The sequence below is a fragment of the Nannospalax galili genome, unplaced genomic scaffold (assembly GCF_000622305.1).
Source record: "Nannospalax galili isolate Female #2095 unplaced genomic scaffold, S.galili_v1.0 scaffold923, whole genome shotgun sequence".
Taxonomy (NCBI): domain Eukaryota; kingdom Metazoa; phylum Chordata; class Mammalia; order Rodentia; family Spalacidae; genus Nannospalax; species Nannospalax galili.
Window position 1 is genome coordinate 1,414,438 of NW_008349753.1, and position 7,771 is coordinate 1,422,208.

Sequence of the window (7,771 nt, forward strand, 5' to 3'; positions counted from 1 at the left end):
CGTTTCTTCTTTTTTTTTTTTTAATGGGGCTTTTGGCTATTCTAACATTTCCCTTTCTGAAGAGGTAACCCTAAAATCTTTCAAGGATTAGAGAAAAGCTCCCAAATAGAGAAGAGAACTCTATTCATATGCACTGTCCAGTGCTCACCTTCTGCTTGTGAATCCATACATCCATCTGGTACCAGCATTTCTATAGAGTTTTCATATGAACTGGTCTTCAGATGATGGGTCCTTTCAGATTTTATGTGTATTTTAAAAAGTATTTTTATCTTGTCTTGAGAAATATTTTCATAGGGTATAAAACTATAGATGGCCACATATTTCTTTCAGTCTATAGGATGGTCAGTATCAGTACTTTGAACACCTATGCAGAGAGCATGTTTTCTTTATTTTCTTTTAAAATATCTTACCAAGGTCTCTGGTGTATGTAGGATTTGTGGGTTTGTAAGTTTAATAAAACCTGGGAATTCTATTTTAGCCTTTACTTTGTAAAATGTGTTTTGTATTCTGTATTTCTGGACTTTGTTTTGGTGTACAATTCCATTGCTTAGACATGGTTTCAGGTCTTGCTTCATCATCATTTTTGTTCGTGGTGTTGTTTGGTCAACACTGGTGTGGAACTTGGTCCCCATGCCTCCCCCTTTCTCTTCTCCCCTTTGGAAACTCTAGTTGCATGATTTTAGGATATATGAACATGTCCTCTAGTTCATGATCTTGTTTCTTTGGGGTTTTGGTCTTCATATATTTCTTCTGGGACAGTTTCCATTGCTCTGTCTTCTAGGTCATTAATCTTTTCTTCAGTAATGTCTAATAGGTTATTAATTCCTTGCAATGTATTTTTCCTAATCCTCATGCATCGAAGTTTCATGTCTAAAAGTTCATTTCAAATCCTTTTAATGTCACTGATGTTTCTACTTAGCATGTTCCTTCTGTCCTCTAACTCTTTGAGTGTATGATACAGTAATAAATACACATATCCTAGTTAGTTGTAACTGTCAACTTGACATAGCCTAGTGTCACCTGAGAAAGGGGTCTCAATTGAGGGATGGCTCAGATAAGATTGGCTTGTGGGCATGTCTGTGGGGGATTGTCTGGATTGTTAATTGATGTAGGAGGGGCAGTTGATGGGCAGCACCATTTTCTTGCCAGGTGGCCCTAGGCTGCACAAGCACGCTAGCTAAGCTTGAGCCTGTGAGCAAGCCACCAAGCATCATTCCTCCAGGTTTCTGCCTGAGTTCCTGCCTGACTTCCTTTAAGGATGGACTGTGAAAAGGAAGTGTAAGCCAAACAAATCCTTTCCTTTCCTCCCTTTAGTTGTTTTTGGTCGTGGTGTTGGTCACAGCAACAGAAAGAAAACTAGAAAGTTAATATCTTTGCCAGCTAATTCAAACGTCTGTATGAGTTATGGGTAAGTTTTGACTGATTTATTTTCTTTGAATCATGGTTCGGTGCTCCCTGCTTCTTTGCATGCCTGGCAGGCAAGATTTTTATTAGATGTCAGGCACAATCAGTTTTTCCTTGATGGGTGGCAGTATTGTTTTGTATTCTGTAAGTATTTCTGGACTTTGTTTTGGTGTACAATTACATTGCTTACACATGGTTTCAGGTCTTACTTCATCATCATTTTTGTTTGTGTTGTTGTTTGGTCAACACTGGTGTGGAACTCAGTGCATTATGTTTGCATGCATGCAAGGCAAGTATTCTGTCACTAAGTTGCATGCCAATACTAGACCCACCTTTTATACTCTATTAGATAAGACCATGCACTATTGAGCACAGGGCTCCCCAACTACTAAGCCTGTGCTTTGTCGGGTTTTTAGTCTGACTAGTATGAAAAGACACTCCAGGCCCCCTTCTCTGTACTCCTTGGATAATTCCTTCTCCACCCTTAAGTGAACTTCTATACAAATGTAGATGAGGCTAATGTTGAATACTCCAGCCTCTGCAGGTCTCCACAATCATCCCTCTGTCTTACCTGAGTTACTGTGTTCTATGAACCCTAGCTTCTGTTCTACAGACTCTACTGCTCAGCGGAGTCCCCTCAACACCCCTTGGCTCTGCTCACGTTTCCTCCCCTGGCACTCTGTCCTTGGAGACCTCCAGGCAGTACTTGGGGTATAGGGCCCACCCAATTCCATGTCCATCTCACAAGAATCTGTCCCTCACTGCCTGACGTCCAAGATCTTGACAGTCAGTTTGCATGTTTTATTTGGCACTTGTTTTCAAGGACAGAAAAAGCAGTCTGTTGCTGTTACACCACAGGAGTGAGAAGCTGATGTCTATCTGGACCATGAGCCAACAGGAGAAAGGGCACTTTGGAGGCCCTTGAGCTGTCTAGATATACGATGGTAGTACAGTTGTGATTTTCTTCTCTCACTCTGTTTTTTGGGTTTTTGTTTTTTGTGTTTTTTTTTTTCATTTTGTTTTGTTGTTTTTGCTTGTTTGGTTTTTGTATTTATTTATTTATTTTGACTTTTTGAGACAGAATCTCGCATAGCCCGGGATGACCTCAAACTCATTATGTGGCCCAGGATGGCCTTGTCCTACTGACTGTTCTACCTCCACCTCTCAAGTACTAGGATTACAGACATGTACCACCACTCACAGCATTTGTTTGTTTCCTTGGTTGATTATTTTTTTAAAGATACAGTCTCACTATGCTATATAGCCCAGGCTGGCCCCAAACTCACAGTGATCCTCCTGCTCCCATGTGCTGGGATTACTGGCATGTGTTCCCACACCAGTTCTCACCCTCTGTTTTGTATAAAATAAATTGAAGGAAGGGGGAGAAATCAGATGCCCCTTTTCTCTCTCTCTCTCTCTCTCTCTCTCTCTCTCTCTCTCTCTCTCCACTAGAAGCATTTTTAAATGTTTTCCTGGTGAAGTGTGAAATAAAAGAACTTTAACATCATTGTTGAATTTCATTCAACCCAAGCTAAAAGCATAAGAACAAGCCGCGCATCCCCCTTTAGCAGTTACAGGTGTTATCTGTCCGTCTGCCTGCTCAGAACAAAGGGAGACAGTCCTACAGCACTATTCTGTGCCCTTTGAAACCAAGGTTCTCCCTGCTAGGCGAATATTGTTAATATCACAACAAATAACTGTCACTCCTGCCCTTTCACTTATCTGGTAAATAGTCAGTCTAATTACTAGTCCACTGGGATTAACTCCAGAGAGAAGCAAGAAGAAACTCAGCAAGAAAGTTCCTGGCCTGTCTACTCCAGATATTTCTTCAATTACTCCTTATAAGTCTTCAGAGATTCTGTGCTGAAACGCACTGGTGGGACTGTTAGCTATAAAACCTGTCAGGGAGAGGAATGCTCCCCACCGCTGTGCTTGGTGGGGTGTATCTGTGTCTGAGCAGCTGCTGGATAACCTGTAGCATCACCTGTTTTTATTAGTGTTTTCATCTGTAGAGTGCTAGGGACATTATATCCAAAGATCCTCATGGATGAGGTACATTTGGGGCATTGGGAGCAATGGTGTGTCAAGTCTGTAATGCTACCGGTCTTTGATCCATGAGGTCACTTAGTGCTAACACCTGGAAGGGTAATGAGAGGCCCCTAACTGCAGAGCTAACCATCTGCAGCGACTCAGATCACATGCAGAACAGACCCGGAATTACGTTAGCTCCCTTTCAAGCTGGCACAGACTTTTTTGTTGTGTTTTTGAAATAAAAAATGATCATTTTCTCATTCTCAGTTCCTCAGTGCCTGCCCTTCTCCCCTTTAGTGGTTGTTGCTGAATGAATTCCACCTGGTGAGCAGGGCTCTCACTCAGTGGTGGGGAGCATTCGCAGCATGTGTTAGACTCAAGCCCCAGAAACACACAACACTATAATAAGAGTAACAATTCCCCCAACTGCTGACGCACACTTGAAAATTGGTTTTAAATGACCGTGGGCCAAAACTGGGGCCAAGAAGGCCATCTAGTAGATGCCCAATAAACATTTGAGGAATTAAATAAAACGGGGCCATTTCTGAAAGTGAAGATGGAGATACCCCTGGTGTGTGAATAAAGCCCCCAAAGGCTGAAGAACTGAATTCTTCTTTCCCAGTGGATGCTGTCCATGGTATACTCATGTACTCTCACCTGTCTGGGAAAGGAATCCCAATACTTCCCCTCACAAGCTGTCTCAATATCTATCTGTCTGTCTTTCTGTCTATCTATCTGTATTACTTCCTTTTCTGTTGCTGTGACAAAACACCATGACCAAGGTAACTTATAGAAGGAAGGGTTTATTTGGCTTACAGTTCCAGAAGGAAGAGTCTATAATATCAGGGGAAGCATGAAGGCAGGGAGTGACCGGAGCAGAAAAACTGAACACTCACATCTTCAAGCAGGCACAGGAACCCGTGTGAAACTAGAAATCCAGTAAGGCTTAAAAACTCTTAAAGCACATACCCAGGATGGCCACACCTCCTAAAGGTTCCATGACCTTCCCCATATAGTGCCATGAACTGGAGACCATGTGTCCAAGTACTTGGAGCCTATGGGCAACACTGTCATTCAAACCACCACTTCACCTATCATCTATCTCTCTATCTCTCTCTATCTCTCTATCATCTATTTATCATCTGTCTATCTATCATCTATCTTCTATCGTTGATCTACCTACCTACTTATCATATATCTATCCACCCATCTAACTACACACCTCCCTACTCCTTTAGTTTGTCCTCTCTGTGATACTCTCTTCTCTCTTTGCCCCACTCCTAAGCCACATCTCTCCCGCAGCTGTCTCTATGCATCTCACTGTCTCTCCATCTCCCTTCCTCTCATCTTCACACCCCAAAACTACACTTGCACCTGAACTGCCAAGTCCTCAGTGAGAGAGAAATCTGTAGCAGCTTCTATGTGAGAATCTCCCGACTTGCTAGAAGACCTCCAGTTTACCTCCAAGGCATCTTGACACTCAGGCCCTTGCCACTCAGGCTGTTGCTGCGGCTTATTTTACAAGAAAATGGAAGACAGTTCACCAGTGCTGCCTTAACCACAGAGCAGGTGAAAGAGAGAAGGGAGAAAGAGGTGTGCGAGGACAATGGAGGAGCAAGGTCTCTGTGAACCCAGCACTGCTCCGAACACAGCTCCCCCAGAGGGAGGAAGGGCAGAGCATGAGTCCAATGAGAGGAGGCAACATGCAGTGCTCCTCTCATAGTTAACTCACACGTTGGGCCTGAGGATGATTAGAGTATGCTGATATAAAGATGAGATGGGGTGGGGTCTGAGGAGGAGAGGGTGGGTCTAAAAAACATTGTATTCATAAGTGAAATTACCAAAGACTATATTTTAAAGTGAATTGGAATCAAGCTCATAGCTTTTAAAAAAAAAAACTATTACTTCAAGGGGCTGGAGAGATGGCTCAGTGGTTAACAACACTGACTGCTCTTGCAGAGGACCCAGGTTCAATTCTCAGAACCTACATGGCAGCTACGAACTGTCCTTAACTCCGGTTCCAGGGGAATCTGAAGCCCTCTTCTGACCCCCGTGGCATTGCACGACACGGGTGCACTCACATACATGTGGGCAATACACTCGTAAGCATAAAATAAAAATAATAAATAAAATATTGTTTTAAAAAAACTATTACTTCAAAAATGGAAGTGAACTCGATAAATTTAGGGCTATCCATCCAGAATTTACAATTTTACCTGTTTTCCAATTAAAGCAAAAACACAAAATACCTTCAATCTTAAGTGGCAAAATAAGGTCTAAACCATCTCCCCTTCCTGCTTTGCACAATTTTAAATTTAAGTCAGTCAACAATCCTAGGAAGCAGATGGTATCACTCCCTCCTATTTTTTGTATATACATGTGTGTGGTATTATGTACATGTAGCACATGTACATTTGTGTGAGCAAGAGTGTGTGTGCCTGTGTGTTGACCCCAGGTCTCTCCCTCAGTCGCTTTCAACCTGGTTAGGTTTCATTGGTTGGTTGGTCGGTCGTGTTCGTGTTTGTTGTGTTTGTTCGTTTGCTTGTTTTGAAACAGGACCTCTCACTGAAGCCAGAGCCCGCCATTGGCTAGGGCTGGCTGGCCAGTGAGCTCCAGACATCTGCATACCACCCCGCCCAGCTTTAACATGGATTCTGGGGCTCAGAACTCATGCTTGTGTAGAAAGAGCTTTACCAACTGAGCCATTTCCCCAGCCCGCTCTCCCCTAGCTTAAAGAAGAATAGAGACAAGAAAATGAAATTACTTCTCAAGGTCAAAGGTGAAAGCAGCTCTCTCTGAACCCTGAGCTCTCAGGTCTTGCCAGTGTGCCAGGCATCCACTTGTATTAGAATAAGCCAAGATGCATGTTAGAAATACAGGTTCTGGGGCTGTGGAGGTAGCTTAGTGGGTGAGCACTTGCCTAGCCTTGATGCAGTCCTGGGTTCCGTTGCCATCACAAAGGAAGCAAACAGGAGCAGATTTAATCCAGCTGTCCATGTTGCTGGGAATACGAATTTATGACAAGCCACAGGGATGATTCCAGAACAGATGTGCTAGGCCTGGCTTTGAGGATCAGAACTCCAAGTGCTAATGACCCTCCACCCTCTCAGAAAAGGGAAGGAGCTGGTACCTAAGACTAGGTGACTCCCTAGGAACCAGTCCACAAGCCCAGAGCAGGGCTGGGACCAGAATATCCAGCTCGCCCAACATTCTTTCCACACTGTGTTCCAACAGAAGAAGGAAAAAAAAGAGAATTTTGTTCTTTCCCTCTTTTTTTTTTCTTCTTTTCAGTTTTCCAAGCAGTTAAATCCCCTGGAGTATCACGCGATATGTTCAAGGCTAGCATGGAAAAATCACACCACTAATTCACAAAGTCTCTGTGCTTTGTGCCCACACACTGCCAAAGCAGTAGGAAAGCAGTAGGGGAAAAAAAACCACTTAAATATTACTTTTCTTTAATTGTGAGGGTGTCAGTGTGTGAAAATCACCACGTGTAACCTGAAGGAGTTGTCATAGGTTTCTAAAAAGCAAGCTCACCTTCTCCACTACCAGTCAGCAAAGACTGCTCCTCCTGGTTCACACCCCCCATTAAGCTCTGGGCACACTATTAGACCTCCTCAACGTCTGAGTGGGGTCAGACCAGAGCCTTAAGCGTAGGTATCAATGGGAATCTTATAATTCCATGAGGCTATTACAGCGGCATTTACAGCTAAGCTACCCACTGCCCTCAAGATTGGTGTTTTTCTCTCTGTATTGACCCAGTTTGTGTTGAATGAGCAAACATCAAGATTGTTGGCCTAACGCTGAGGTTCAGCAAGCAATTGTTCCCATTCGTGGGCTTACTTGTTTGTTTCTGGTTGTGCTGTGGTGATCACACCAAGTCCCTTAAAGAGATAATGCAGACAGACTTGCGTTCAGCATTGGGCAACTCTATTTAAATTCATGGCTTGACTCACTGTGAGTGCTGGCCAGTGCTTTGCAGAAATCTTGATTATGCAAATGTTGTTTTTTGTGGCAGCATCCTGGTGCAAATTTTCTTTATTAATAGTCGTTTCCTTTGTCACGAAATGCTGAGTGGGTTAACTGAACTTGGTGTAGTGGATTGAAGAGACAGAAAGTTCAGATCTGAGTAATGCAATGTGTGTGTGGTGCAAGGATGATTTTCCAGAATTACAGTGGTTGTGTTGAAATGTCTAAAAAGGGACATGAAGACCTGGAACAACATGGGACTCTAAAATTAGATCTTCGAAGTTAAGGTGCTACTTGAAGTGCCACCTGTGTCTTACAATCTGGTGCTTTTTTTCTTTTTACTAGAACCTGTCACCCCCCCCCCCCC